Source organism: Heterocephalus glaber, unplaced genomic scaffold (assembly GCF_053883595.1).
Source record: "Heterocephalus glaber isolate CG9 unplaced genomic scaffold, H.glaber_assembly_v1.0 deba00000678, whole genome shotgun sequence".
NCBI classification, from domain to species: domain Eukaryota; kingdom Metazoa; phylum Chordata; class Mammalia; order Rodentia; family Bathyergidae; genus Heterocephalus; species Heterocephalus glaber.
In genome coordinates, this window is record NW_028258157.1 from 1,670,234 (window position 1) to 1,698,221 (window position 27,988).

The following is a 27,988-nucleotide window of genomic DNA, read 5'->3' on the forward strand; positions in this document are numbered from 1 at the left end:
GAGGGCTAAGGGAAAGGATAGAAGGGAATGGGATTAATATGAGAAAATGGAAAAATAGGAACAAAATTTTTGTAAATAGGGAGGGCTTGAGGGGTTGAAGGGAGGGCTGGGCAAGGGTGAAAAACAAGAACCAAGAGAGACTATGTAAAGGTGCAAATTTCCAATGATGAATGTCATTATATTGTATACCTAAAATGTACCAATGATTAGAATGAATAATCGATAATGTAAAATAGGAATAAAAGGTCCAAAGGGGTAGGGGTAGTGGGAGGCACAGGAGAAAGGAAAGAAGGGAAAGGAAAAAATGATGAGAAATGGAAAAAATGGAAATAAAGTCTTTGTAAATAGGGAAGGGTGGAGGGCGTGAAGGGAGGGCTAGGAATGGGGAAAAAATAAGAACCAAGATGCATTATGTAAAGGTACAATTCCCAATGAGAAATGTTATTGTGTTGTATACCTACAATGTACCAATAAAAGAATTTAATACAAAAAAAAAAAAAAAAGAATGAGCCCTAAGCTCTGTCCTTTTTTTTTTGGTACCGGGGATCAAACTTGGGTCCTTGCACTTTCGAGGCAGATGGAGGAACCACTGAGGTAAATCCCCAGTCCAGCTCTGTCTTGAAATTCAAGATCAGATCTTTGCATTTTAATTTTATGATAGTACTGCCAATCACATCCTTTGAGGATGAACTGAGCTCCTGAGAACGTCATTCCTGCGGCTGGAGGTAGCAGCTCGTGCGTTACCACCCAGCAGATACTTGTACCCAGGTACCTGCCTTCCGTCATCATGTCAAATAGGATCTGAAAAATTCTAGCATCCCTATGGCTAGGTCACTGCCCCTATCTGGAGAGACAAATGCAGTACAAAATTGGGAGCAGGAGGTTGATTTTCTTTTTCTGCCATTTGCTAGAAGAAGGGGCCTCTGCCCACCCATGGGAGCACGCACACTAATGCCACTGGCCGGGAGCCACCGTGCCAAGGGTGATGCGATTCTGCCATGCCTGTGCTAAGTGACAAGACAGAGATGGGACCGCAAGACATGGACAGGAGGAGGGGCAGTTAGTCCGTGCCAAGTTGGGCATAGCACGTGGAAGCAGGCGGGTGCTGGCTAAGTGTTTACTTCTCCATACAGAAAAGAAAGGTGGAGATTAAAACTGATGTCAATAATATCAAGCCATGATTATTTTGGCTTGACTTCTTAGCACTACAAATAGTATAAATTAAGAGATAGGATACTGAGTTATTTAAAGTTGTCAAGTCTCAGGCTACTTTTATAAAACATCAGTTCCAGCTCTCAGTGTTTCCTGATTTTTCATATTAATAGTTTTAAATTACCGTGCCTAAATTATGAAATGCTTTCACACTGTTAAAATGCTTATACTGGGAACCTTGTACAACATAAAAACATTAAATCATTGATCGGTGAGGATTACTATAATTGCAAAATTTGCAAAATTCGCCTCTTTCGTGCCTTAATGTTCTTTGATACAGATAGTATGTGTGACATCTTAGTATGTATTTTATAATAATGCACTTTACAGAAAATTCAGCTTTTAAAGTGGCAAGAAATTAGCACATGTCTTTTTCTAGTAAAGATAATTTTAATCCATCAGTGGCAAATTGCCATGTGTAAAATAAAATTAATTAACTTCCAAAGTAGTTGCTCTACTTTATAATCAAGGAGGCACCTTAAGTGGAACCAAAAGAAGAGAAAGTATTTGTTATTACCGATCTTGTCGTAGGGGATTCCCTGGACATATTAGGAGGAAAAGCTTAGGGTTCCGGGGGGCTGCTCCAGGGGTGAGGATGATTTAGGGTGCAATGGACAGTGCCTCTGGAGCCCAATTATTTAATCCTCCCCCAGTTACTCCTGTCATTAAAGTTTTACAACTTTGATATTTCTGACTTTCAAGAGACCCTATTAAAATTTTGGAAGCCCTGGGAAGGATTACGACTTAAACTTTTATCACCTAATAAGCCAGCTTTCTTTGAACACTTTAACTGGGGCTAGCATGAATATAACATTGCGTGAACCCACAGGAGGGGTGACTTTCTAGTGGGAATAAAAGGGCAATGTCAGGGTCGGGGTGAGCATGTGTTGAGGACAGAGGGGGAGAATGTGAAGGTGCACACAAATGCAAGCTTCATGAGGTCACCCTGAGGGGTCAGCCTCCTAGGGGTCCTGACACGCGCATTTATTGCATTGCCAAAACAGGCAGTCAGGCTGGCGACAGTTTCCATATGTCCCCCACTCAGGAGGCTGTCGGACATAGCCTGCGACACACGGGTGCACGTCTGAGTGACATCACCAGTCCACATACTACGGCCAAGCGTTTGCTGCGCCCCACCCCCACACCAGGTAGCAAAATGTTATTTTTGTGGTAAATTCAGCATTCAGTGTGGAGAATTTTCTTCATGCTCACTTTGATTCTGTTTCTGTTTCTTCTAGAATAGTGATTCTCCATGATGGTGGCACACTGAAATCCTCAGAAAGCCCTAAAAATGCCGACGCCTGGATTCCTTGACCAGAAGGTGCTATTTTGGTCTGGCATTGGGAGCTCTAAAAAAAATCTCCCCCTGTAACTCTAATTGAACCGCTCTGCTGCAAAATGATTCTGCTAAAACTCAGCTCTTAAGTGAGGCACAAACACTGTGTTCTCACAACCACAGTGTGCTCACAGGTCAGTTACAAAGAAGTGCACACCAAGCTTGTCAAATATTCCAGCCACTGCCAAATCAGAGTTGGTGATAGCGTGAAGGGAAACTGAAGTGCTCAGAGGTACTGGGAGGGAAAGTGTATTGATGCTGGCAGGATATTAGCATCTCCATAATGGAAACAAATGCTGAGAAGCACATTCTTGAGAGTCACTACCTGTATTTCGAATGGCCATCAACTCTTCCACTAAAAATACAAATACATAGATCACTCCTGACACATAATCCTGCCCGAACTACACCACATTTAATTAAGAAAGCAATAAACATTTATTTTGGAGAAATTAGAATATATTAATAGGCAATTTTTGTGGCACTTGGGGTTGAATCCAGCACTTTCACACTGAGCTACATCTCTAGCCTTTAAAAAAAAATTTATAATTTGCTAAATTGTTCGGGCTGGGCTCCAACTTTCCATCCTCCTGGCTTAGCCTCCCAGAGTCCTGGGATTACAGGCGTGCCACACCATGCCTGGCAACAGGCACAATTTCTTATGTGGGTATTCTCTTCAATCTGTACGGGAAGCACAGTACTTTATAGGCCCAGTAGAGGGTCCGGACACTAACACGACGTGGACGCGGGCTTGTGGACGCGGGCTTCTAACCGCGGAACCTGAGAAGGCCGCGCTCGTCCACGGCCCGGCGCGTTCCCCTCCGCTCTCCACGGAGGAGAACTATTCCCAGCGGTGCGGTTCCACTTGAGCTGAAGATTTTGGGTGGCGAAGATAGAGAGGGAGACACGGAGGACGGAATGAAGAAGGCTTCTGCAGGCGCGGGGCGGGCTGGGCCCCTGCTCCGTGCTGGGCCGGGTCCTACGCTTGCACGGCAGTTACACGCGGGTATTTCTGCGGGCAGAAACTTTTGTAAATATAGCTTTTCATTTTCCCCGATTTATGACAGTTTTCAGGGAATTAAACTCAACAGCAAACGCCCGTGTTCAGTTCTGCCTGTGTCCGCTCCCGGCCCTTCTCCAGATTTCCTAGTGAGCCTCTGGTGGCCACCCCGGGCCGTGCGTGGCCATGGTCGTGGTCCTGGGGCTCCGCAGGCCGAGGTGCGAAGCCAGCCAAGGCCAGCACCTTCTCACGGCGCGGCCGAGCCTGGACCTGGCTGGCCCGGTGCGTGGCCCGGATCCGACCCTCCGAGGCCCACACGTGGGAGACTCGGCCCCAGCCTCAGCATTCCCGGGGTGCAGGGCTGTGTGGCAGGCGCCAGCCCTGCACCTGGAGGAGCTCGGGCGTCCTTGAAGGGGACCCCGCTCGGCCTCCTGCTCTCCTGCCAGCAGCCGGGACAGCGGCCGAGCGTGGGCCGAGCCTGTGACACCGGCCCAGGGAGCCTTCCTCCTTCTGAGCCGGTTGCCCCAGCGTTTGGTCACCGCAGTGGAGAGCTGGCACACCAGCACTAGAGGCAAATCCAGTCTGCGGATTGCCTTTCATTTTCCTTTTTATGTCTCCGTATTCTCAGGACTTAACGACCGGGCACCTAGCGCAGCTGCATTCCTTCTCCACTGGTCCCCATCTCCTGCTCACCTGTCCGCTTGTAAAAGATCTGTCGCCGTTTCCTATCTGTCTTTAATTTTGCCTTTATTTATACCTCGAGTTTCTCCTGTAAGAGTCACGCCTGTGTTTATTTTATAACAAAAAATAAAATAGATATTTTTGGACATCAAGCGCCATTAAAAATGCTGTATTTGGCCGGGGATTAGCTCAGTGGTTCCGCCGACTGCCTCGCAAGCGCAAGGTCCTGAGTTCGATCCCCGGTACCAAAAATAAAAAATAAAAAATCACCATTTGTATATTTCATTTGTTTACCTTGCAGAAGTGAAAGAAAAAGTATTACTGAAGTGAAACTAGGAGGCATTTCGGCTCCATAAAGACAGTTCAGCTGGAAGTTTTATGCTCTTGATTTTTATGGTCAAACAAAAAGGTCGTCTAGGTGCTTAATTCCGTCCACCTTTCCAAACTCACCCTTGCACGTAACCCCTTGAAACTGCGTGACAGGGTGGAGTGCACACTTCCCAGGCAGAGAAGGAAGGAGGGGGGGAGCAATCAGGCTGGCACCCCAAGGTTCTGTGAAAAGTGTGCCTTAGACTCCATCTAAAGGGCTTCAAGAACCGGAGCAACCCTGGGGCACAGGCAGAGGGCCAGCAGCATGAACTTACTGTGCACACATGGACAAGACTCAGCTAGGGCGAGGCACGGCCACCCCAGGCACTGTGCTCCAGGGCCCAGAAGGTGCTCTGCGACTGTGAAGGAAGGGAACCAGACCGCCGCGTTTCAGACAGTTGTGTTTAACATTAGGGTGAGCTTATGGCAAGCCTAACATACGTGTCATGTTTCTCTACAATTACAATTCATTTTGCAATTATAAACTTAGTCTTATTTAATAGAATCCGAAATTAGTAACTAGCTCTCTGATGTCTATATGTGCAAGAGAAGTGTGCTTTAAAATAATTGGATTCATTACAAAAGGAGTACACTAAACTCATACAAGAAAATGTTTTAAATGTCAGAATACACGTATTTCTGAACTTCGGATATGAAGATATGACATTCATTTGCCCCTCTTGTAATTCTGGCTATAAAAATAGTACAATGTTAATACCATGAATATAATTTTTAAACTTTAAAATACAAACACCAACATACTCTGAATTCAAAGTTTCCCGATCACAAATAGAAAGCATTTTTCCCAAGTTCTGCATAAAGACTAAAGCTGGAATAAAAGCTAGACCATAATGTGCATAGACTTTGAAATAAGGATAAGGAGGAGTTTGCGTTTTTGAAGTATGGAAAGGAAGACAGCCTCAATTATAACTTGAAAGTCTCCACACAGGCTCTGTCCTAATGAATGCGTGTTTGATTGTTCTGGCCCCTTCGCTGAGTTAAGCCGGCCTGGCTCATGTCCAGTCAGCTGCGTCCTCCCTGGGAGTCGCTGGCTCCTCGGTGCAGCTCCTCTGTTTTCAGTCTCAATTAGAAAGTGATACTGAGGCTCAGTGTGGTCTCTTCCCCAGCGCATCCACTTTAATCCCCCACAGGTCTGTCCCGGGCGAATCCCCTGCACCGCATAATCACGCTTCCCACTGCTCCTCAGTCTCTGCGCAGTTTCCAGGCTCGACCCAGGGGCCCGCAATGTTTCAAGATAGAAGCAAAAAGCAGCACACGCTTCATAAGACAAGACCATTACTGAATACACGTTTTGTCCCAGGCAGATTGCAGACCTATTTTAAAATCATATTCATTTAACTGCATCCTTTATAAATAAAAATGGCCTTGCTACAAAATTAAGTTACCAAATCATGTTCAGGTTATCGGTTATCATTAAAGGACAAGTTATTGATGGGTCCTGTTTAAATATACATTAAATAAACATACACACATAAACATAGCACTCATGCACTAGAGAAATGACCCTACTAAGTAAATAGTAACCTACTAGTAACTTTTCCAGAAGTTAATGAATTTGGAAAGTTAATGACTTCATCATGTTTTAAGAGTTTAAAAGTTAGGTTCTACAATGTCACCAACAAACTAATTCTACATTCAAATAAATTTACATTCAAATAAATGGTAAACTTTGATCAAGCTGTCAGAACCCCCTCCAGGTTTTTAGTATAAATGTATACTCAGGAGTATATCACAAGGTCCTAAATCTCTATAGATTTTTTAAAATTTTCCTAAAGATTTTGTTTTTTTAAACATGAGGAAAAATAATAAAAATTTTGTTGTTCAGTATCACTATACAGTAACCTTTATTTTAAATATAAATTATATATTTTAATGTCTGGCAAAAAAAATGATGCAAATACAATCTAGGTTCTTTAATTGGCAAATCCCCAGCTGCAGGAGAAAACCCTAATATTATGCTACAAAGGAGAAAGATTAGTAAAATGGAAATGGAGTTAGATGCGCGTGGCCATTATTACCTAGACATTCTGTAACAAACTGAGTAATTAGATGGAAATACGCTGTTTTCACCTGCATCTGCCCAGATTTTTCTAAAGAGAATGAGGCGAGCCAGAACATGGAGCGGTGGACCAGTGAATCCATTTCCAGTAATAATCAGTCTCACATTTCCTTATGTATCTTCACCTGCCTAGGGTGCACATGCACCCCAAGTGCAAATGAAAAAGGCTCTTTCCCCGTGGTATCCTCTCCTCCTGGAGTGGCTGCTGTGGGTGTAAAGCTTCACTGAGACGTGTGTGTCCTTGACAGTCAGAGAGGAGATCAGTAAAACGAGCAGGCCTTGGGCAGAGTGGGTAGCAGGGAGCTCAGCCCCTCGGCGCCCGCCCCAGGCCCCTCCCTCCCCTCCCCTCCCCCGATTTCCTCTTTCCTGCCCCTTCCCCTTCTCCTCCTCTGGGAAGCAGAGGGCTCTCAGGAAACCTCCTCCCTACAGCTATTTTACTCTGCATAGCACTTTTAAAGCTCAACAAATGCCTTGGCGTTCATATATATACATACACATACATATACACACGTATGTGCACTATATGCCAGGTGAATGCTGGTGCAAATTACTTAGGAAATTAAGCATGAGTTGTTGTACTTCCGTTTTACAGATTATACAAAATACGAATTCGAATTATCAGATGGATAGCTAATTTCTGTGTCCCAGGCCTCCCTCATCCACTTTCCTGGCCCTGTGGGAGGAGAGTATTGAGAGACTCTCCCATTCCATCTTCCCATGCCAACAGAGCCTGATTGCCTGGCCTGTGACTGTTAATACCTTTGCTTAATCCTCACCATTTACTGCCGAAATAATTACTATCTGAGTCCTTAGGACAGACAGTCATCTCAGCAAAGGTAACATCCCCTAGACCACTAAAAAACTGCATTTTCCTCAGACAAAGGTCTACTATCTAGAATCTATAAAGAACTTTAACAAATCAGACCTCCCAAATGTAAAGACCCAATCCAAAACTGGGCATCTGAAATGAATAGACATTTCTCAGACAAAGAAGTAGAAACAGCAAAATAAACAAAAAAATGTTCAACATCACTGGTCATTCCAGAGATGCAGATGAAAACAATGCTGAGATACCACCTCACTCCAGAAAGAATGGCTGCTATTATGAAATCAACCAATAACAAGTGCTGGTGGGGCTATGGGGAAAGAGGAACCCTGCTCCACTGGTGGTGGGAGTGTAGACTGATGCAACCACTGTGGAAATCAGTATGGAGATACCTCAAAAAACTAGAATTAGAGGTCCCATTTGTCCCAGGTGCTCCCCTTCTGGGTATCTTCCCAAAATATTTAAAAGCATCATACCACAGTGATATATGTGCACCCATGTTTATAGCAGTAAAGTTTGTAAATCTTGGAAACAGCCCAAGTCCCCATCAACTGGTGAATGGATAAAGAAGATGTGGGGTTTTTATAAAATGGAATACTACTCAGCCATAAAGAACGAGAAACTAGAGACATTTATAGCTAGATGGATGCACATTGAGGCCATCTTCTTAAGTGAAATAAATAGGATAAATGTGTAAATACAAAATAGTTTCTCTGGTGTGAGAAACTGCAAGAGTAAATGAGGACCAAAATGTATAATAGATAATGTGAAATAGGAAGAAAAGGTCCAAAGGGGAAGGAGAAGTAGGGAGGGGTAGGGGAAAGGAAAGAAGGGAAGGAAAAAAATATGAGAAAAGAAGAAAAAACCAGGAGCAAAGTCTTTGTAAATAGAGAGGGGTGGAGGGGGTGAAGGGAGGGCAGGGGAAGGGGAAAAAGCAAGAACCAAAATATATCAGGCCCAGGTACAAATTCCCAATGATGAATGTGATCGTATTGTAAACCTAAAATGTACCAATAAACTTAATGGAATTAAAAAATGCATTTGATAGGATTTTGCCCCAAATGCTGAGTCACTATAAAAAACAATTGGCAGTGATTCTCTTAGGCTACTAAGTTAACATATTTATGTGACATGTTTCAAACCAGCCATAAAACCGTCTACCTCTGTTACCAGCTAGCATGGGCAGCTGCCTTAGGAAAACGGGGATCAAAGCTAAAGCCCAGATCCGATTCTCAGGAGAAAGCTGTAATTGGAAGGTAAGAGGAGAAGGCACCAGGAGGCAGGGCTGGGGGCTCGCTAGGATGAGGACCCCGCAGGAGGCCGAGCTCGAGGACCAGCTGCTGCCGGGGCCCTGGCCATCTTCTGCTTCCTGTTGGGCAGCTCCTTGTGGCCTGGGGGCTGCTCCCGGGATCACTGTCTGTCTCCGGTGGTTTGGCCACGTTTGAGCTCCGGCTTTCCCCGAACCCAGCCGATCACAGGCTCAGGGCGCTGGCTGGAGACCTGCGGGAACCCTTGTCCGCCGTCCTCAGCACTGAGAGGCCGCGAGGCAGGCGCGGAGGCCCGCGCTGTTAGATGCTCCGCAAGCCACGCAGGATGCTGTGTGCGGAGCCCAGCAGGCTCGGCCGGGTTTCACCAAATGAAGGCCCAGCGTGTTCTACTTTGAGTTACCTGGTGGGCATTTGGGGCCTGAGGGAAGCGTCAGTGCTTTTAGCAAAAAGCACTTTTAAGTCCCTGAGTGTCGCAGGAGAAAACAGGAATCGATGGAGTTCTTGAAGAATGACAGGCTCAGGACCCAGGACCCGGTGGTCTCCAGCTGCACCACACTGCCTGCCTCTCCTGCGCTGCAAGTTTATGTGCGAGTTTAAGAGGAGCTTCCATGCACGGCGCTCATTTCCAGGCACAGTAATGTACGCATGGTCGGGTCCGGCTCCTTTTAAGCAATACGCATTTTCTTCTTTACAGAGAAAATACTTCTTTCTAAACAGATATTTAGACAATCACAACCTTTTTAAATGCTATTTGACGGGAAATACAAAATCCTTAGAGTAGACAGTGTATACTTATGACCATTTAAGAATATGTTCTGGTATTTTCAGCATGTAATTTTATTTTATGTATTTATTTTTATTTTTTTGGTTCCAGGGATTGAACTCGGGATCTCATGCCTGTGAGGCAGGCTGCGGAACCACTGAGCTAAATCCCCAGCACTCAGCATGTAATTTTAATATTCAACATCAATGGAGAAAAAGAGTGCGTTGAAGCATTAATAGGGACTTAATATTTCCTTCTTCACTTGGCACATTATATTTTTAGCTCTGTCACAAAAGCTGGGAGTACATCAGTTTGTTTTAATAGATCCTTTCCAGTGAAACTTTAAGAATACCTTTCATAGGGCAGGGGATTTAGCTCAGTGGTTTCACCACCTGCTGTGCAAGCGCAAGGACACGAGTTTGATCCCCAGTACCAAAAAAAAAAAAAGAATGCCTTCCATAATAGAAGAAAGGACGTACAGTCATGGACAGAGTGCGTGCATGTCCTGAGTGTACATACAGTATAGAACACGCACTCTATACTGCATACAAAAGGAAGGTGACACCATCGGAGACACATGTGCACTCTGTGGAATGTTTTACTTCCTGGAATACATTCAACCTGTGATGCTGAAATGAAAGAATCCACACATCTTTAGGGGTCCTATACCAGGCGACCTTTCTCCTTTCAGGGCCCATGAGCACATGCACTTAAATTGAACATCTGCACAGGCGGTGAAAGGCTGGAGCAGTCTCCTTGATGCTCCAAATCATGTGTTGTTGCAGCTGCCTTGTGCTAGACAGAGCATGAAAGACTCCGCTCCGTGGCCTCTGCACACTCTGTGCTCCGGGTAACAAGTTGGCTTTGCAAAGGCAGAGGAAGAGCTTGCGACACAGTCATGTCGCTTGGAGAGCTGCTGCTGCAAAGCCCATGGCCCACTTCGAAAGCTTCATTCTCCTAAAAGTTTAGGAAAAGAAAAAAAAACTCCTATTTCCAAAATGCAGTTGCAGCAATACACCGGGAAATGCCTCCCACTCCATTTCCCCCACCCTCCGGGTGGAGCCCATATCCGGTCAGTCTAGACCCCGCACAACACTTCCTGTCCAGAATGTCCTCGCTCGCGTGCACCATTTCTGCAGCATCTGATTCCCTGGCTCCCGGCGCCAGGAGGCTCCTCACGGCAGATCTTGGGCTCAGAATTTCTCTCCTGTTTGGGCTTCATCTTACCAACCCTGATTCTTCCTTACTGCACCTTGAGGGTCTTCCTAGACCCTTCTTACCTAATACTCTGAAGAAATGCTTCCTCTTCGGGCACACCTGATCTGTCCCATCAGGCTGAAGGTCCCCTGACATCACCCCAAGTTCCCCAGAAAATCCACTGACATGTGTGACCTCCCTAGGAGCACCATGTCTCTCCTGTCTGTGTCTCTTCCTAGTCATATTCTTTTCTCCTCAGTGGTCCTGAAGACTTACACCAGGCCGGAGTACTGCTGTGCTCTGCAGGCGGGTGAGCTCTGCCCTGAGCCCCACTGCTTGGGGCCACGTCTATGACAGCAGGATCACACTGCGTCTTGATTGTCCATTTACTCATCTTTAGACCCTGTGAAACTGTGAGGATCCTGAGGGCTTTTTCTTACCCATTTCTGCATTATAGATCCTGGTACTGACAGGATGGTAAGAGCTATCGCATGGCACTGCAGGCCTACAACTGTGTGCCAATCACAATGAGCCCACCAAGAACCCTGGGGAGATCTAACTTTCTTATTATTGCTACTTTATACAAGAGGAGAAACAAAGACACATGGGGTTTGTGTAACTGACCCAAGATCATGAATTCGTAGGTGTGGAAATCTAATGTGAGCCAGGCTACCCGACCTGGCCAGTCTTTATAAGCACTACACTAGCCTCTCCATCCCAGAACTTGTTATACAGTAGTTGCTCAATAAATGTGTGAGTGATGGACGAGTGAGTAACCCACGTCTGAAGATTTACCCTAAAAATCAGACCCCATAGTCATTTGTTAATGGGGCTGCTAGGATGTTACCTTTCTCTAGATAATTTTCCCATTTCACTGTTCCCTGTAGAGTAAACTCCAAAACCATTCTGCCAGAGCCAGCTCCCATTCACTGAAATGTCCCATGAGTGCCCTTCGCAGCACTTCTTTCTAGTTAAGCCTCGGTCGCAGTCTGAAGTCTGTGTATCAGCCCACTGCAGAGCTTCGGGTCTGGCCAGAGAGCTGCTGGCCTCTCAGGTACCAAGAGAAATGTCTGGCAACAGAATCACTGTTGGTTTTCTTTTATTCTTTCCTCTTTATGATCAATGCGCACAAAGGTTTACCCAAGTCCCACAGCACTTTCTGCCTCTGCCTCCACTTCTACTCCTCCTGCAGGAAAAGGGGAGTCGGGAGAAGGCTGAGGGGATCAGTGCGAACAAGCTCAAGGCCAGAGCTGTGGCACTGGGATAAAAACCCTAAGGAGCAAAACCTACCTTCGTCATCAGAACAAGATCGCCGATTACATTTTATTTAAGAGACAGATGCAAATGCAGCTTTTATGGAAACTATTTCCAGGGATAAATGGGACAGAAGTTATTGCTGAGCCCACATAAAGACATAAACACGCCGAGACAATTGCATGCCTCACTTAGGGCTTGTTTGCTGGTCACCGCAAAGTGACAAACTGAAATTGCTTTTCCCTGGTCATCTCCAGACACCTTTCCCTGGAGAATACGCTGGGAAGTGCCCAGCCTTGCTGGCAGGCTCCAATCCCGATCTGCCTTGCTCTGTTTTAGCCTCTAAAGCTCAGGGCATTAGGCTGTGGGGTGAAGAGTCATCAGCCACATGGTGACACCTCCACCCCCCACCCCCCCTGCAGGTGCCTGTGATCACAGTTTCATTGCAGTTCATGGGTCTTTGGTCCCTGTGCTGAGAAGCCCCTGGACTTCTGAGATTTGTCCATCCTGTGTACAGATGCATAAAACACCAGTGGGGTTCAGCAGGGACCTCTCTGCTGTTCTTGCCCAAGAACACTTCTCCCCCCAAATCCCAGTCCTCGTAGTGCCGTGGAGACCAGTTTCTGCTAGGATGCTTCGGAAGCACAGAAATGCTACCGACCCGCAACATTTAGGCTTAACATGGAAAGGCCAGTGAAGACTCCGTGCTGTTCCATTCCTCCACAACTTACGTCAGTGTATGGGATGACAAAGAAGCCACATTATTTTTCATCAGCTAGAAAATGGGAGTATCAGAAGATTGTTTCTGGAATGTTATTTTAAGGTTTATTTTTTTCCTGAAGATAAACACAGGCGTGCAGTACCGTATTAGTCTACCTGAGCTGTTAGAACGAAAACACCATGGACTGATGGCTAAAACAACAGAAATCTATTTCCCACAGCTGTGGAGGCCGAGAGGCCCAAGATGAGAGCCGGCTGCTGGCTTGTTTCCTGGCAAGGACGCCCTCACTGCCTGTCAAATGAGCCGCTGTGGCACAGAGAGAGGATGTGCCCTCCTGTCTCTCCACTGGCCCCATCAGGGCCCTGCTCCAAGGGCCTCAGATGGCCTTAGTGTGTCCTCGTTCCATGTATGTTCACCTGGGGGATGTAGGGCTTCAGTTTTAGGGGATACAGTTCAGTCTATTGCAGGCAACTTTGCCAAAGCTGAGCCGTGTCCCCTCTAAGGCAGCAGTGCCATGCAGGCTCTGGGCAAAACAAGAACTTGGTGCATAAGTTCTTTTAGATCATTCTCCGTGGCTCTTATGACGTGCTACTCAGAAGTGTCCTAGAGCTTATCATACAGACGTCTCATGGTTGACTGTGGGAAATAATTCAGGTTTCTCCAAAGCTGTAGTGCTATCTTAAGCAGTAACTGTCAGTGCTCCATCTATATCTCCTCAAATCGTTTTCTTCACTGTTGCTGTATGAGCTCTTCTAACTTAGTGGCTCTTTTTCTGACACTGCATGTTCATGACCGCCTTTCTTTCATTGGCCTCAGCTACTGGGGCTGTGCTGTGAACACAACAGAAGAGCAGAGGTGTGGGGAACTCATGACCGTGCCTGACAGGTACAGGTATAATGGCTAAGCCCCTCCCCTTAGTAAAGGCACACCCAGTGTGATTTCAAACCTAAAGATTCTTCTGGGATTGGGCTGACGCTACCCTCATGGGATTTTGCCTGTGGGTCATAGCCTTAGTTTTGTTTTCCCTCTCTTCGTGGTCCTGATCTCCCAACTTTACCTGTCTCACTGGAACTGTTTTCATAATAAGTCGTTTGAACATCAACACTCATGGAAGGGTCATGTTTAGTCTATATGTCATGGCTGCAACAAAATATCTGAAACTGAGTATTTATAAGGAAAAGATTTATATTTAGCTTATAGTTTGGGAGGGTAAAGTCAAAGATAAAATGTGTTAGTTACTTGCCCATCCCTGGGACTAAATACACAAGACCTGTAACTTAAAGGAGGAAAGGTTTATTTGGCTCAGTTTCCAATGGGTTCAGTCCATGGTTGGCTGGTTCTATGGCAGAGGTGACTTGATGGAAGGGCATGGCAGAGAAAACTGCTCAGGCCATGTCAGCCAGGAAGCATAGACAGGGAGAAGAACCAGAAACAAGAATGTACCGTGTAGGTCATATCTCCAGTAAACTATCTCCAACCATTCTTCACCTCCTACCAGCACACTCAGCTATGACCTCTTCCGTGGACCAATCCCCTGATAAGCGCATTGTCTCCAATCATCTGGCAAAGCCTCACCTCTGAACATGAGACTTCTGGTCTAAACCACAGCATCAGGCAACCTCACCAGTTTGGCCTTGGTGAGGTGCCCTTGGCTGGATTGAACATGGAGAAATGGTCACATACAGAAAAGGCCAAGTGTGTGGGGTGGCTTCACTTTACAACAGTCCAATCTTGTGAATGCTGACCAGGGTCCCAAGTGAGCTACATGAATCTCTCCCAAGGGCAGTGCCCCCATTGACATGCTCATCCTCCTCGAGGCCCAACCTCTTATTACTGCCAACTGAAGACCAAGATTCCAGCACATCAACTACTGGGGGAGACACATGAGGATCCCAACAGGCTCTTTGGGGAATGTAACCTAAGACGGTAACCGAGATAACAACTCTGATATTATTATGAAGATACAATGGAGAAAACAGAAGTTAAATGGCACCTTCTTTCAGAATAGCATCCTTCTAGTTTTCTTTTTGTTATTATTCAGTAGTTAATCCTTCATCCTTTGGTTAACTGTCTCATCCAGAACTTTCTCTTATACTTTGCTTTATGCCATCTGCCTAAGATGCTCTGTCTTTTTTACTTGACTTCCAACTTTTTTCTAACAATCCCAGGATTGATGGAAGCACAGTTGGGAAGGTATAGAAATGCAAAGCTGTAACTCCAAATCACCAATTTCAAAGACTTGAATAGTGGGGACTGAAAGCAACATCAGTATAAGAAGGGGGCAGTTCCAGGAGAATAGATGGCAGCGGGAGAGTTAGTGGGGGTGAGCCAGGAAACCAGCCCTGGGGCTGCTGCTCTGTGGAGACCACATTCTGTGGTTCTGCCTCCCTCACTCGAGGCACAGACCTGACCTTAAGTCTAGGTGAGCTGGAGCTCAGGTGGTTTTACTAGTGTTCCTAGAGCGCCAGCTCTTAGTTAAGTCAAGAAGGAGAAAGGATTCAAGGAAGGAGCCAGAGGATAAAGTGGGAAAGGTCGGAGGGCGGGGCTCATGTTCCATTCTGAGCGGATAGTCCCTCCTCTCCTTCTCACCAGTCCACGGAAACTGCATTCGGGGTCACACAGCAGCCGGACTGTGGGGCTCCTGTGCCCCCTCCTGTCACTATCTCCCTCTCCTCGGGGCTGACTGTCCCTCAGCGCCCTGCCGTCTTGACCCCGCCCACTCTGGATTTCCTGATTGGTCACCAGTCTTCTCCCTCTATGTTCAAACACAGGATCTCCTTGGTGGATTAGTTTTTGCACAATTTTCCCATAAACTATGATATTTTTAGGCTTTTCTCATTTTGTCCATTTTCCTTTGGTATTTCCTCATTATATGTATGATTTCAAATGCATATCATAAGATCACAGGAAATAGCAGCATCATTTATCGAATATCTTAATAATATTTTAAGACTACTGCATCATTAAGGTGAGACCCTGTCTTCTGTTTGCATTCCAATTGCTTGAAACTTAGAAGCAACTGGAAACTGATTTTTTAATAAGTAGGTAACATATACAATTAAAAAATAGTTCAACACTCTTAGTTTAAAAAACCTTTAAATCCATCAAGAAACATTATCTTCGCTTAATCAAATGAGTGGATTGTGCTATATTCTATATTAATTAAAATATTATTATCTAATACTTCATAAACTATATCAATCAACAAAATCACCTTAGTAAAAATAGAATACAGCTTTGGTAAAAAAAAATGATATTTTTTGCCTTACAAAAGTTGAATACTGATTTTCTTTTCTCTTCAGAGAGAAGTCAAGTCAGTAGAGGAGTTTACAAATCCTTAGCTGGTTAATACCTTGTGGGCTGGAGGGACACTGGAGGAATGGATATTCTCAAATCTTCCATAGCAGAGAAGTGAACATGAAACTCTTTAAAAAGTGAAGTCTATCTCTAGGAATGTGGACCTGGAATCCTGAACATAAAGAGATTCCTCATACCTGTGCATTTAGTCAAAGGAAAAGGAAATTCTAAATTCTAAATTGTTCCCTGAGTCACAAAGCTAGCAATTCTAGGAATTCAAGAGCACATTTGTGCTGGGCCATACCGCATTCCTGGAGCAGGTGGTATTTTATGAATTTAAACACTGTGTACAGCACGGAGCTAGAAGCTTGGGGGTATTAAAAGATTTTGACTTTGTAAAAAGTTTGTCATTGAATAAAGTTATGCAAAATATGGAAAAAACTTTCTGCTTTCCAGGTCTTTCTTCCATCCTGGGATACAATATTCTCTTTCTCCTCTTCCCTCCCTGCCCCCTCTTCAGTAGAAAGCTCTGCTGAGTTCTCTGCCTACTGGGACTTGGACTCCAGGTCTCCACCTGCCTCCTCCATATGCTAGCACACCTCCCCCATGGGTGGGAAATCTGTCAGCTGCACCCCTGAGACGTCCCCGTATGGGCTCTCCTCCTTTCTGAGAAGCTCCCGTTCTCCAGAGAGGCCTTTCCCTCCTCCTCCACCCTTGCCCCCAAATGTAGCTCCATTGTGGCTGACTGCACTGCTGTTGGTTTTTTTTTGGTACCGGGGATCAAACTCAGGTCCTTGCGCTTGCGCAGCAGGCGGTGACTGACTGCACTGTTTTGATGGAACACAATAACTATTTTCTAAGGAACAGGACAGTGTGCCCACCTCTTTGATAACTTGCTTGTGTGAAATGTGTTTATTCCATCCTCTAAGCTGTCGATACTTTGGCTAGCTATAGAATTTCCATTGGAAACCATTTCCCACTGAAATTTGAAGGCATTTTCTGTTGCCTCCTGGATTCTAAGTTTGAAAGTATGAAAAACATCAATTCTAATCCTTGAAAAGTACGTATTCAGTTTATTTTCTCTGGAACCTCATGGAATCTTCTGTTTTTCCCCAGTACTATAAAATATTATCATGAAAGGAAGCTCCCTGGCCGCCATCCCAAGCTCCTAGGGCAGAGAAGGTGAGCCACACGGGGTGTCAAAAGCACCCCCTGCCCCGTGGAAATGAGAAGACACGTAAACAAGCCTCAAAAACAGACTTCTGGTTCACCTATAGCAACCCCAAAGGGAAATGAGATGGAACAATCTGATACTCAACCACCTGGACTCTCTGAACTGGCAACAAAAGAGGATCTGGGAAAAATGAAATCAGAAATAATTACTCAGATAACAGCAAAGATTGTGCTCATGGTGCAAGACATGATTAATAAATCTAGAGAGGACACAGATAAAATACTATGATGATCTGGTGGGGTATGATTGCATCCATTTTCCTGCACCCTTTCAATATGATAATAAATTGACTTAAGTACTAAGAAACTTTCTTCAGTGACTTTATACGTGACTTCTTTCATCTGTGCCTGGTTTTCTCTTTCTACATTGCTTATTTTTTTTAACTTCTGAGTTGGTCTCAAGTTTTCTTATTTTTAAGATTATTTTTCTCTACTTCTAGGGTATTTCCTCAACTTTAATTTAATTGCTTCGACAGCTCTGCCCCACCCCGGGAGTGGGCAGGTAGGGACAGGCCTGGGTGCCTGTGGTCAGCAAGAGCACAACCCTCCATCTCCAAGCCCTGTGGGGATGAAGAAGGTGATGTTTGTGCCTACATCTCCCAACCACCTCAGCAACTCTGCAATTCACGGTGCAGATTCCCGTTCACAGACGTTGGAAATCTATGCTCAAATGGACTTGCACCTCCAGATGGGAAGCTCTGGAAAGCACAGGGTAGTGGCAGCTTCTTGGTTGAAGTATTTCGCCCTTGAAATAGCAAGAGTTCCATCCAGTTGGGAGCAGAGATTAATAATTCCAATGGCTCCTTGAGCTAAGGTAGCTTTTATAAATAAAATTTTCTCAGAATTGATATGTTATCAAAAGTTACTGTTACAAAGATTTAAATTGTTTCCAATTAAAAAAAGATTACCTTTAGTCCTTAGTTATTTGGGGGAGTGAGTCATATCACATGTGACAGCTATCTTTGAAACACTTGCACAACTATTATCTAAAACTAAATTTTCTGCCAAAAGCATTGAGTAAAAACAAAAATGATACTTTTTGATTTTTTTTTTGGTGACACAGAAATACATCTTATTATCAAATTTTTTGAGAATATTTACAAAAAGTGGAATGTAACAAAAATATAAAAATGTACTGAAGTGTCATTATAGATGACTTTGTACATTATCAAATGTTTCTAGCAAACAATTATTTCTTATACAAACACAATTTGACTTCAAGACATATTGTTATCTGGAGTAATTACTTAACTCCAAATTATCTGACAATGCCTTTACAAAATTAAAAAAAAAATTCTTAGTCATTCAACAAAAAGAGTGCAATTAATTTCATGGCTTATAAAGTTTGATTATATAAGTTTAGCAAATGAACATAATTCTAGTTAATTTTCACCATATGCAATAAAAGTAGAGTAGGTTGCCTAGTGACTCAAAATTACTCCATTTTTGTGCATGTTGATAAAGACTTTGGAGGAATCCGAAGGAGTCATGGTCCATCACAGGGAAAATCCATTTATAAAAAGGATTCTCAAAATTTATTTGGTTAAATCTTTGCAACTGCCATGTGAAGACAAATTGAAATATGTGCGATGTCTCCTAGAGATATAGATCTATAATGTAGCATAATGGCCACGAGGGTTCACACTAACTGTGAACTTTGGTAACTAATCTCCTGAGCCTCAATTTCCTTATCTCTAAGATGCACAATGTACTTCCAATGTGACTACTGTGAGGATAAATTATGAGACTGACGCACGACCTACTGCGCTAATGGGGCACCTTGTGAGGATAAATTAAAACATATTAAAGAACGTATAACACAGAGGCATTGGGTAATATATTATTCTTGTAAGGATATTTTCAGTCCTAGATGAAAAGATTCAAAGATCTCTGAAGGCCTTCTTAGCCTCTTCACGTATAAGAACATACTTTTCCTTTGCTCTCCCAAATTCAGTGGACAAATGAACACTTCTATACTTTTACTATTATGAAATACTATTACTAAATATATTCATACATATCTTATCTCTATGATTACACTTTGAGGAAAATGGAGGCAAGAATTACGATCTTCATTTCATAGATCGAGAAACTAAAGACTCACCTCTGCTCAGGTCAACAGAGCTAATCTGACTCTAAATTTTTTCTTTTGCTTAGAGTGGAGTAGGAAAAAACAAAAACAAACAGGCTCATATTGATTACTGAGGAATAAACAAAACAAAAGGCCACTATATTTCTTGTAAGTGGATGGTCCTAGATCTTAAAGATTGACCATCTCTAATGTGAAAATCTGAAAGCACCACCACTTTCAAAATAGTTGGGGATTTTTAGAGCATTTCAGTTACAGATATATGTAAATATTCCCAAACCTAAAAAACACTGAAATCTGAAACACTTCTAGTCCCAAGCATTTCGTACAAGGGATATTCAACCTGTATTGTAAATATTTTTAAAATAGTTCAATGCTGAAGCTGATATGTAAAAAGTTCATAATCATTGTTTAGTTTGGTATATTGATAATATAGTTCAACTCTTATAAGCTGTTTCATGCCAACCTGTAATCCACTCCCCCAGAGTGCTTAAAATTAAATAATTTAAAAACATTCCAGATATTGTAAAGCCCTCCAATAGGCTAAGGGGAAAAAAAAGATAACACTTTACTACAGAGTGACAGTAGAATGAACTGACACTTCATTGGCTTTCCTTTTAATATATATTTTTTGCCCTCAAATTATTCAATCTAGAGAAAAATAAATTATGTAACTGAAGTTTAGGTATGCACCCATCAGTGTACAGTGTGGCATCCAGATGGTGTTCAAGTGGGAACATGAGTGTTTAGCACAGCTGAGCTATGAGAAGGCACACGTAACCATTCAGCACTTGGAACAGTTCCTGCAGTACTCTGTGTTTTGTAATACCAAGCATCCTCAACCTCAGTAGCTATTACAGAGTACTCACAGAAGGCAATAATTTACTTTCTTCTGCTGTAGAGAACATATCAAAAGCTGCAGTTCCAAAAAAGATTAGAAATCACTGTGTTAGAGTCTTGCCTGACATCAAAGCAAAGGTAAAAACAGTCCAGTGCTCCTCTTGTATGCATCTAGGAAAAACTTAAATGTCTTGGTGGTTAGACAATCATTCAAAAGTACTTTTGTAGATCATATACTGTTAGCCTCACAGTTAATGCTAAATGCAATAACTGGATGCTAGCTTGCCTTTTTAGAAAAGTGATGTAAAATTAGGAAAAGGAAGATAAATTTAATGACATTACTGTATTTAAAAGTGAAGGATTAGGAAAAACTACAAAATCAGTTATTGCTTATGCTACAAAAATTTATAAAAAGCTTCATCTTAACTCCTTTGTGTTTTTTTATTACTGTTTCCCTTCCTGTACCTACTCATGAACTACAGTATTGGTGTCACCAATGCCTTATCATATTTCCTCATGTCTTTGCATCCTTGCAGATGTCAACCTACAAGGAACAACAGTTATGCAGCAAAACATTAGTCCATAAAATGAAACCCTTATTGAAGTTAGTTCACTGATGATTAAGGATCTTCTTCCATGTCATCCGGATTGGGAGCCATGATGAAGTGCTTTGGGTATACAAGGTTATGTGTGTATGCATGGATTCCCAGCGAGCATCATCACTTTCAGGTAATGTAACGTTCTCTGATGTGAGTTTCAACTTCTCCAGGGTCAAGCCATGTCTGATAGTCCTGTAGCCAGGGATGGCTAAGAGATTTGTCAACACTGTAACGTTTCCTCAGCTTAATTTGAAGCAGGTTGTTTATCAAGCCAATCGCTTCGCTAGAAATTTCTCTCCATGGATTTGGTGGGTACATAAATGCAGCATTTTGGATTTGGTCGTTTATATCTTTATCCTCATTGAATGGAAATGTACCACTGAGGCTCACACAGATGATGACTCCCACTGACCACATATCTACAGAAGAGTTGTAACCTTTACTCCTGAGAACCTCAGGGGCTAAGTATGCTGAAGTTCCTACTACTGATCTCCGGAATGACTTCTCACCAATAATGTGTGCAAATCCAAAGTCACACAGCTTCACCTGAGGAAATGGCGCTGCTGTTGCAAGCAGCACATTTTCTGGCTTTAAGTCACAGTGCACAATATTCTTAAAATGCAGATTCCTCAAAGCAACAAGTACCTGGGTGACCATAAACTTAGTAATTCGTTCTGGAAGCCAACTTTTCTCACTAGACAGAATCATTTCCAACATGTCTCCATGTAGTTTTTCCATTTACAATCCCAGGATGGTGCAAATGCTGTAAAATAGCCACTTCATTACGGTGTTGACTTTCTTGCTTTGTGGGGAATCTCATCTTATCAATTACTTTAATAGCCACATCTCTTCTAGTCTTTCTATGTTTTCCTCCATACACAATGCCAAATTGGCCTGAACCAAGGACCTCATCTGCAAAGATCTGGTGAACAGTACTGATGTCCACATTCTCCTGGATCTGACAGTTAGATACGGAGATACTGGTAGACAAATCTTTGTGATCTTTTCCTTGCCTGGGAGAAGTGCAAACACTTGCTTGAGGGGTCACAGGCATGAGGGCTTGGCGAATCCTTTTCCCAGCTCTGTGCTACATCAAGTCCAACTCCAGTGGCAGCAAGAGAAGGATTGTGAGAGCTGTCCCCATTGTTCTCACCAACAGAGTATACCATAGCATCAGTGATGATTTCAAAACAGTGTGGGTTGCTGCCTTGTGAAAGGTTTGTGAAATCTCGTGGCGAAGATACTTGTAGAATTTCTGAAAGTGGAATTTCCTTATAATACTTTGATCCAGATTCATTTTGAAACAATGACATGACATTTGCTGTCAAGTCTCCAGTAATGCCTTTTTCCCAGATTATCTCTGCTGGGGTACTGGGCCACCCATCCTCCCTTCACCATTGTGCTGCTCTTACTCTCTGTATGCTTGACAGACTGTACAAGCCTCATTAGTGGAATATTATTGCTTGTTGATGGACTGATGGTTTTCACAGCTTCTTCATTTCATTCCACATCGAGATCAGATGGACCCAGGAAGAACATTTTATCTTCTGGAGGAGATGGCTCTTCTGTGTCATCTAAACTATGACTACCATCAGTGTTCATGTTGTTATTATCAATGTCCATTGTATATCTGTATCTGTTCCCATACTGGAAGGTTCTCCATTGAAAGTAACCTCCCCAAGGCAGTCTCTTGGTATTTTTGATGCCCAGAGTCTATGGCAATTGAATTTGCAATCTTTGCACTGCATTCCTTGGCGAAAAAGACCTTTCAGGAGCTGCTTGCAGCACTGACATATTGTGGGACAGCCATAAGAGTGAACAGCAAATGTGTGTGGAACTTTTACTCTGCACATTACCATCTTTTCCATGCAGATTGGGCGACCACTCCAAGATGGAATTTTCTTGCTTGGTTCTTGGTGGATATGTGACTCTTCACTGAGCAGGGGTACACATTCAGGCTGGAAAGGTCTTGGAACTGAGAGGCCAGGTCCTGGGAGAGATACATTTGACAGACGTGTCTTTCTTACTCCACTACACTTATTTGGAATCTTGAAGGCACATCTTTTATGGTAATTTAATCCACAGCCTTCACATTTTATCCCCTGATGTACCAATCCCCAGAGCATCTCACCACAATAATCACAAAGAGTAGGAGCTTTGTTAGAATGTACATGCAGAGTATGTGGACGAATCTGGAAGTCTTCTACTGTGGCCAAAGCCAACAGAACAACTTCTACTAGATTTCCTCCATGCATTTCATCTGCTGAAGTAATCAGCTGCAAAATGTTTTTGGAGTTCATGTCATGACGAAAGAGAAGAATTTTGTCATACATGCCAGAGAATCCACACTCTGGAAAGTTTTGAGAAACAATGGAGCACACAAGGTCCTTGACAGCAGATAAAGATAGTTCCTGGGCTTCAGTGGTGACACTGTCCATGTGAGGCCAATCTGCAGTAGAAATGATGCTGTATGTGCAGAGCCTCTGGAGTTGATGAGAGATGGTGAGCTGCAGCTGCTGTTGGAGTCAGGCGGATGATCTGGTCTTGGGACTTGAACATGGAGAAGTTGGAAGCAGGAACAAGCAGGACTTGTTCCAGGTAATACAGACTTCTGGGCTGATGGAGGGGAATTATTTGCAGACATCTGGCTTCTTTAATCATTAAAAATAGCTGTCAATTCTTTTTAAATGGTTCTAAAGTGGTTTTCAAAATAAGAGCAGCACAGAAATGACTGCGCTTTTGGATTTAGATGGAAGTTTATTTCCTTCATTAAGCCATTCATGCCAATGATTACAAATTCTGTCTCTGTGGTCTGAATGAACAAAAGGTCCTACTTCTCTCTCTCTCTTTTTTATGGTACCAGGGATCGAACTCAGGACCTTGGGCTTGCAAGGCAGGGGCCGGAACCACTCAACTAAATCCCCGGCCCAGTGCTACTTCTCTTAATGAGTCCCACCAAAAAAGTGTCTTGTCTTAGGACCAAATCATGGATCTGAGAAGGATTTCACATCATTGAGTTATCTTCATGAGAATAATGATTGGCATTGCTTTTTACTAGTATCTTCACCTGTTTTCTTTTAAGTCTGTTCATGTCTCTCACTCTTCATTTCAGAAAACAAAGTTCTTTTTCTCTCTAGATAAAATCTTCCTGGGTGAAAAACAGTGTTTGGGATTAATCTATTCAATATTTATTCTTTGGTTCAATGATTTGTTGGAATACCTTAAATATCCACTACTTAAATCACCCCTTTAAATGTCCTCATTTTCATTTTGGGGGTGAAGTTTTTCTATGATGAAATAATAACCTTTTACAAATAGAACACGCATATTTCATTTGATGAATGGGTCCATCAAGAAAGATTGATGCTTTGGGAAATAGGCAGAGGAGTCAGGCTGGGCCAGTCCTGAGAGGCCCCGAGCCCGCTAGCTTCCGGGTCTGGGGCCTGGGGCTGAGAAGGCTGCAGGAGCTGAGCAGGATGGTGGAGCAGCAGGTTCCACCCCTTCCTCTCTCCAGCCCTCCTGGTCCCCTCCTACAAAAGTGATTGTTTTAAAGAAACAAAACAAATTTAAAAAGAAAAGAAAGCTCTCAGTTGGCTGTAATGGGGCACGTGGGTTTGAAAGCAAAAACAACTCTTTCCCTTGCTATGCGTGTGATATAAACGGCTCCTTTACGTAGATTTAACTCCTGAACTTACGTCGTACATGCTTTCCATGTTGATTTTTCAGAATTCTTATCATAATACTCATCTAACTTATGCCATCTAGCTTAGCATAATGAATATATGGAATATAAGTAAAATAAAAATAGTCTATAATATTATGCAGCAAAGGAGCTATTAAACGTTTCTGGTTTGAGAAACTCAAGACTTAAATTTTGATGATGAATATACTTAAAAATCTAAAAGCACAACCACAGCCTCCAACAGTCTCATCTCTTTCTCTGAAGTTCTGGTGGGGATGCAGTATTATTAGAGTCTGGAGCTGCGTTGGACTTGATGACCTCAACTGTGACAGACTTGCTCAACCCGTGGGAACCCTGGGCTGGGAAAACAGCCAAAATAATAAACTACTAACTGCAAATCGCAACCTTTTTAATGCAAACCCACAAAGCCTGGCACAAACAATTCTGCATCCTCTTTCCCAAGTACAACTCACTATTTCCTTGGATCTGAAGTGTCCGCTTGGTCGTGCAAACTAGCAAAAAAGGCCAGGCGGGGAAGGCTTCGAACATCACTGCAAGGCTATTTCCGGCCAAAGCTTTAGATCTTTCAAACATCTTCACCTACAAACTCCATTTGCACAATATGATGGGTAATCATATAAATCTATTTTAAATGATTAGGTGCACAAGTTCTTTTTCAATAAAGAAATTAAACAAATCCATTTTCTCACAGAGAATATTTTAAGAACAAAAAAGTATAATAAACCCCAACAAAAATGCAATGATTTATTAGTTTTCTTTGTCTTCGTATTGTTTTTTAGACTTTTAAAAAAACTACACCATAAGGGGTTTAAATATGTGAAAAATATGCTCAAGTGGTGAAGTAAATACTTTTAAAATAATGAGAGTTTTATGTCTACAGAAATCTTGCAGACAGAGTCTGAGATGAAAAGTATTCAAGGTGCCTATTTTACAGTCATTAAGGGTTATCGTTCTAGGAGAGCATTTGAAATCACTCACACAGCGATCCCTGGCATGTGACATAAGTGTTTTCACAGTAACTAAAGAAATTTATAACTGCCTGGAGAACAGCTCTTCAAAGACTAGAAAGTGACAGCTTTTGTAAAAGGAAAGAAAGGCCACTCCTTTTCTGGCAAATGCACTGTACCTCAGGGTGCTCTTCATGTTTGTGCCTACATCTTCCCAAACACCTCAGCAGTCCCGCCATTCACAGTACAGAGTCCAGTTCACAGATGTCAGAAATCTGTGAGCAAACGGACTGAGACTGCAGTCCAGCCACTGTGTCAGTGTGGGTTTCTTCTGCCACGACCTTGTTAAGAGTGACTGCTCGAGGAGCCGTTAGCCAGGGTATGGAAGAGAAGAGAGCTGCCACTGTGCACTTTGCAACTAATGGAAAATTCGCTGCCTGTCCAAAGCAAGCGTGTATATTTAATAAATAAAATACACATAGTAGCATATGCTTAGAAGACTCCATTTCTCATGAAGATTTGATCCTACTTTCAAAATTATAAAACACTTTGTGAACCCAAATGACTTTGAATTCTAAGGTTTTTAACTGTGAAAAAAGTTTGGTTATGTAGTGGTTGCACTGTAGCTCCAGGTGATCCATCTATTCACCACTGGACACTGGCAAATAGATCTAAGATTTACTATGAGTCAGAAAGGGGTCAGGAAGATCTACACAGAGTGATGAGACCCCAGGGAAGTAGCTCGAATCCGTGGATCTGTGGTACTAGGCAGGGATCCTAAGGCAGAAATCAACATCTGCTTCCCTGCGGCTGGAAACCCAGATCCACTTGCATCGAGTATGCAGGAAGGGAGGGGGATGCAAGGGTCCATGTGCCGGCCCTGTCTCCCTGTCTTTCTCTCTCCTCCCCATCCACCCACAGTGTTCCATTTGATGGTGTTTTCCACTCTCCATCTGGAGCCAAAGCCCTCAAGGGGAGATAGCTGTTGGCAGACCCAGGCTGGGCCTGGGCAGAGCCCTGTGGCCATGGGCCTGCAGAAGCTCCACGTCCTGTCCACCTTTTCTCAGTGTGGATAAGCCAACTGCTGATCTGAGTTGCGGTTTCATTCCCTCATGTTTATCAGGAGTGGTCTCTGCTCCGGCCTGGGAATGATGTGGGGAGCAGAGTGCTGAGGCATGCTGTCTGTGTGAGTGGAATTTACACTCCCTTGGGCCGAGAGCCAGCTTTCGGGAGGCCTGTGACACAGGGCTCTGGTCCTGTATCAACTTGCTGTTCATTGCAGCAGCGCTGTGGGTAGGTGACAACATCCTTCCATTTTGCATGTGTGAAAGCTGAACAGTAGAAAGACTGACGGATGTATAAAAGGCCTCAAATAACCAGTAGTAGAACACAAACCAGTATTTTGGCTCAAAATGTTCCTTCTGAACCTGAGTTCAGTGACACCTCACTTGTAAGCAAATATGGAAATGACTTTTCTTAGCGTGATCTTTGCCGGCACCAAGGTAACTAGTCAATCTCTTGACCATAAAAATAATAAGATTTATTTCTTCAAAGTTTTCTCTCTTCAGAGCGGATAAATACCAAGTTTCCATCCCATGTGAAAAATGCCCTCCCTCCTGCCTGGGGTTCCTTTACAGATTTCAGCTCCCTTCTTCCTTAACAAGTTGCCTCCTGGGCTGGCTTTCCTTCTTTCCTCATTTTGCAGAGGGTGCTGCAACCTTCAGTGGACACCCTCTGTCAGCTGTAAAGGAATTCTTTCTCACAGTTGTCAGAACTGCCAGCAGAGGTGGGAGTGCAGACTGGTGCAATCACGTGGAAAGCAGTATGGAGATACCTCAGAGAACTAGGACTAGGGGTCCCATTTGACCCAGCTATTCCCCTGCTGGGGATCTTCCCCAAAGAATTAAAAGAACCCTACCACAGCGATATATGTGCACCCATGTTCATAGCAGCACAGTTCGTAATAGCTAAAACTTGGAAACAGCCCAAATGCCCATCAACTGGACACTGGATAAAGAAAATGTGGGTTTTTTTTTTTTTCTAAAATGGAGTACTACTCGGCCATAAAGAATGAGAAACTAGAGGCATTTATAACTCAATGGATGCACATTGAGGTGATACTTTTAAGTGAAATAAATAGGACACACATGTAAATACCGAATAGTTTCTCTGGTGTGAGAAACTGAAAGTGTAAATAAGGACTAAAAGGTATAATAGATAATGTGAAATAGGAAGAAAAGGGGCAAAGGGGAAGGGGAAGAGGGAGGGGTAGGGGAAAGGAAAGAAGGGAATGGAATTAATATGAGAAAATGAAAAAATGGAAACAAAGTCTTTGTAAAAAAAGAGGGGTGGAGGGGTTGAAGGGAGGGCAGGGGAAGGGGGAAAATAAGAACCAAGGGAGATTATGTAAAGGTGCAAATTTCCAATGATGAATGTCAGTATACTGTACACCTAAAATGTACCAATGAAATTAATTTTAAAATATTAAAAAAAAAAAAAAAAAAGAAGAAGAACTGGGCCGGGGATTTAGCTCAGTGGTTTCTCTGCCTGCTGCGCAAGCGCAAGGACCCGAG

General features: G+C 43.3%; 1 protein-coding gene and 1 pseudogene across 3 annotated transcripts in view; both read right to left on the reverse strand.

Moving 5' to 3' along the window:
* Positions 1–27,988, reverse strand: part of Sema3e (semaphorin 3E) — a 243,798-nt gene that overhangs the window by 128,160 nt on the left and 87,650 nt on the right. The window lies entirely within an intron of this gene.
* Positions 15,927–27,977, reverse strand: LOC147829181 (serine/threonine-protein kinase D3 pseudogene; annotated as a pseudogene).